The sequence below is a fragment of the Babylonia areolata genome, chromosome 16 (assembly GCF_041734735.1).
Source record: "Babylonia areolata isolate BAREFJ2019XMU chromosome 16, ASM4173473v1, whole genome shotgun sequence".
Taxonomy (NCBI): domain Eukaryota; kingdom Metazoa; phylum Mollusca; class Gastropoda; order Neogastropoda; family Buccinidae; genus Babylonia; species Babylonia areolata.
Window position 1 is genome coordinate 4608905 of NC_134891.1, and position 5000 is coordinate 4613904.

Genomic DNA, 5000 nt, shown 5'->3' on the forward strand with positions numbered 1-5000 from the left:
CACCTGTCTCCCTGTGAGGTCACACCTGTCTCCGTGTGAAGTCACACCTGTCTCCCTGTGAGGTCACACCTGTCTCCCTGTGAAGTCACACCTGTCTCCCTGTGAAGTCACACCTGTCTCCCTGTGAAGTCACACCTGTCTCCCTGTGAGGTCACACCTGTCTCCCTGTGAAGTCACACCTGTCTCCCTGTGAAGTCACACCTGTCTCCCTGTGAGGTCACACCTGTCTCCCTGTGAAGTCACACCTGTCTCCTGTGAGGTCACACCTGTCTCCCTGTGAAGTCACACCTGTCTCCCTGTGAGGTAACACCTGTCTCCGTGTGAAGTCACACCTGTCTCCTGTGAGGTCACACCTGTCTCTGTGTGAAGCCACACCTGTCTCCCTGTGAAGTCACACCTGTCTCCCTGTGAAGTCACACCTGTCTCCCTGTGAGGTCACACCTGTCTCCCTGCGAATACCTGTGATGTCACACCTGCTTCCCTGTGAAGTCACACCTGTCTCCCTGTGAAGTCACACCTGTCTCCCTGTGAGGTCACACCTGTCTCCCTGCGAATACCTGTGATGTCACACCTGCTTCCCTGTGAAGTCACACCTGTCTCCCTGTGAGGTCATACCTGCGAGGTCACACCTGTCTCCCTGTGAAGTCACACCTGTCTCCCTGTGAAGTCATACCTGTGAGGTCACACCTGTCTCCCTGTGAAGTCACACCTGTCTCCCTGTGAAGTCATACCTGTGAGGTCACACCCGTCTCCCTGTGAAGTCACACCTGTCTCCCTGTGAAGTCACACCTGTCTCCCTGTGAAGTCACACCTGTATCCCTGTGAAGTTTCACTTGTCTCTCTATGAAGTCACACCTGTCTCCCTGTGAAGTCACACCTGTCTCCCTGTGAAGTCATACCTGTCTCCTCGTGAAGTTACACTTGTCTCCCTGTGAAGTCATACCTGTCTCCTCGTGAAGTTACACTTGTCTCCCTGTGAAGTCACACCTGTCTCCCTGTGAAGTTACACTTGTCTCCCTGTGAAGTCACACCTGTCTCCCTGTGAAGTCACACCTGTCTCCCTGTGAGGTCACACCTGACTCCCTGTGAAGTCACACTTGTCTCCGTGTGAAGTCTCACCTGTCTCCCTGTGAGGTCACACCTGTCTCCCTGTGAGGTCACACCTGACTCCCTGTGAAGTCACACTTGTCTCCGTGTGAAGTCTCACCTGTCTCCCTGTGAGGTCACACCTGTCTCCCTGTGAGGTCACACCTGTCTCCCTGTGAAGTCACACTTGTCTCCCTGTGAAGTCACACCTGTCTCCCTGTGAGGTCACACCTGTCTCCCTGTGAGGTCACACCTGACTCCCTGTGAAGTCACACTTGTCTCCTTGTCAAATCACACCTGTGTCTCTTTGAAACAATACCCGTCTCATTCTCAAGTCACCGTCTTTGTACCCTTTGAATTTGCACTTGCCTCCCTGTCAGATCACCACAGTCTCCTGTCATTTCACACCTGTCTTCCTGCCATATTTGCACCTGCGTGAAACTGTGTCATTGGTCAGATAACTTGTCAAATAAATTGACGGACGGGTACGATAGCTAATTGGTTAAAGTTTTTGACTTTCAACCTGAGGGTCCCGGGTTCGAATCTCGGTAACAGCGCCTAGTGAGTACAGTGTGGAGATTTTTTTTTTTTCCGATTTCCCAGGTCAATATATGTCCAGACCTACTTGTGCCTGAACCCTCTTCACGTGTACACGCAAGCAGAAGATCAAATACGCATGTTAAAGATCATATAATCCATGTCAGCGTTCGGTGGGTTTGGAAACAAGAACATATACAGCATGCACACCCAGAAAACGCAGTATGGCTGCCTACATGGCGGGGTAAAAACGGTCATAAACGTAAAAAAAACCCATTTGTGTACACATGAGTGAACGTGGGAGTTGCAGTCCACGAATGAAGAAGAAGAGGGAAAAAAAGATAATACCTGTCATTTCACACCCGTCACAATGTGAGGTAACAGCTGTGCCATTTGCCAGATAAACACCTGTCATTTCACACCTGTCATGATGTGAGGTAACAGCTGTGCCATTTGCCAGATAAACACCTGTCATGACGTGAGGTAACAGCTGTGCCATTTGCCAGATAAACACCTGTCTGTCATTTCACACCTGTCACACAATGTGAGGTAACAGCTGTGCTATTTGCCAGATAAACACCTGTCATTTCACACCTGTCATGATGTGAGGTAACAGCTGTGCCATTTGCCAGATAAACACCTGTCTGTCATTTCACACCTGTCATGACGTGAGGTAACAGCTGTGCCATTTGCCAGATAAACACCTGTCATTTCACACCTGTCATGATGTGAGGTAACAGCTGTGCTATTTGCCAGATAAACACCTGTCATGATGTGAGGTAACAGCTGTGCCATTTGCCAGATAAACACCTGTCATTTCACACCTGTCACGATGTGAGGTAACAGCTGTGCCATTTGCCAGATAAACACCTGTCTGTCATTTCACACCTGTCATGATGTGAGGTAACAGCTGTGCCATTTGCCAGATAAACACCTGTCTGTCATTTCACACCTGTCATGATGTGAGGTAACAGCTGTGCCATTTGCCAGATAAACACCTGTCTGTCATTTCACACCTGTCATGATGTGAGGTAACAGCTGTGCCATTTGCCAGATAAACACCTGTCTGTCATTTCACACCTGTCACGATGTGAGGTAACAGCTGTGCCATTTGCCAGATAAACACCTGTCATTTCACACCTGTCATGATGTGAGGTAACAGCTGTGCCATTTGCCAGATAAACACCTGTCTGTCATTTCACACCTGTCATGACGTGAGGTAACTGCTGTGCCATTTACCAGATAAACACCTATCACCCTGCTGCCTGTCCCCCCACACCCATACACGCACACACACGCCCAAACACACACACACACACACACACACACACACACACACACACACACACGCACGCACACACGCATGCACACAGACTAATCACTCCAACACAATGTGAAACCTGTTCATTTCTGTATTTATGTCACAATCCTCTCATCAAGTGATACAGCTGATGCTCTGTGCTATTACTGTACTGGGCATACATTGTATTATCAATCACCGTGTCCAGGGTATTAAAACCAATCAACGTCATTCATAAACATTTTATTGTCAAATACTATCCCATGGGCTCCACGTGAATATCGTCTCAAAACAGTGAGCCACCTGAAGGCAACCCCGAACAGGTTCATGCTACATACGTACTGGTCACAACAAATAGCTCAAAGTCACTAATATTGATTTGAAATGAAATGAAATTATGGTGCTTAGAGCCTCGCCGACCACTAAGGCCATCTCAAGGCTATCGCCACGTTAATACCTACTACAAGGGTAAAAAAACCCAAAAAAACAATAAAAACGAGTCACCACTATAAGCTTTCCACACAAAGTTTAAAAAACCTTCCATAGTTTAAAACCTTCAAATCTGCTTTAAAATGTTCACTTCTTTCAAGAAGTCCATCAGCGCCCACGGAGGGACATCACGAAACAAAGTCTTCAGAGAAACCGCCGTGTAATGTCTGTGTCTAACGTCATGCAGCGCAGATCCCAACAGTCAAGGAGCACGTGTTTCACGGCGAGAGGCTCATCACAGGGAATACATTGAGGGGCCTCTTCCCCCTTCAACAAGTAAGAATTATTGATTTGAATAGCTGTATTATCAATGTAGTACTAGAACATGAACATAACCACAATATGATTGACGGAGGACATCCAGCATTTAGGCCTGCCTGACGGGGAAGACGAACATCACTGCTTGTAGGAACAAATGAGATTTTTTAACTCACTCAGTACGACCAGTCCTCTCTTCTCCTCTACACAGACCCCTCGGATGTCCAGTGGGTGTCTGAATGACCCAACCTTTAGCTTCCGTCGTCAGAATTGTGGTATTCTTTGTCAACATTCACCTCTTCTGTATAAGAGCCTTCCGCTTGCAATATGTTGATGATGGTGATTGGGGTGAAACGCTGTTAACGTCGTCTCTTCCGCCGTTCGTATGGAGAGAGTTAAAACCAATCAACGCTATTCATAAACATTTTATTGTCAACTACTATCCCATGGACTCCACGTGAATATCGTCTCTATACAGTGAGCCACTTGAAGGCAACCCCGAACAGGTTCATGCTACATACGTACTGGTCACAACAAATAGCTCAAAGCCACTAATATTGATTTGAAATGAAATGAAATTATGGTGCTTAGAGCCTCGCCGACCACTAAGGCCATCTCAAGGCTATCGCCACGTTAATACCTACTACAAGGGTAAAAAAAAACCCAAAAAACAATAAAAACGAGTCACCACTATAAGCTTTCCACACAAAGTTTAAAAAACCTTCCATAGTTTAAAACCTTCAAATCTGCTTTAAAATGTTCACTTCTTTCAAGAAGTCCATCAGCGCCCACGGAGGGACATCACGAAACAAAGTCTTCAGAGAAACCGCCGTGTAATGTCTGTGTCTAACGTCATGCTGCGCAGATCCCAACAGTCAAGGAGCATCTGTTTCACGGTGAGAGGCTCATCACAGGGAATACATCGAGGGGCCTCTTCCCCCTTCAACAAGTAAGAATTATTGATTTGAATAGCTGTATTATCAATGTAGTACTAGAACATGAACATAACCACAATATGACTGACGGAGGACATCCAGCATTTAGGCCTGCCTGACGGGGAAGACGACCATCACTGCTTGTAGGAACAAATTAGATTTTTTAACTCACTCAATACGGCCAGTCCTCTCTTCTCCTCTACACAGACCCCTCGGATGTCCAGTGGGTGTCTGAATGACCCAACCTTTAGCTTCCGTCGTAAGAATTGTGGTATTCTTTGTCAACATTCACGTCTTCAGTATAAGAGCCTTCCGCTTGCAATATTTTGATGATGGTAATTGGGGTGAAACGCTGTTAACGTCGTCTCTTTCGCCGTTCGTATGGAAAGAGTTAA

General features: G+C 46.9%; 1 protein-coding gene across 2 annotated transcripts in view; it reads right to left on the reverse strand.

Annotated features, from left to right (window-relative positions):
• Positions 1 to 4349: 4349 nt before the first annotated feature.
• The window catches only part of LOC143290805 (protocadherin gamma-A12-like), a 25067-nt gene continuing 24416 nt past the window's right edge, over positions 4350 to 5000 (reverse strand). For both annotated transcript variants that reach the window (XM_076600322.1, XM_076600324.1), the window contains exon 15: positions 4350 to 5000. This exon is cut by the window's right edge and continues 598 nt beyond it. The gene's annotated coding sequence lies outside the window, so the exon portion shown is untranslated.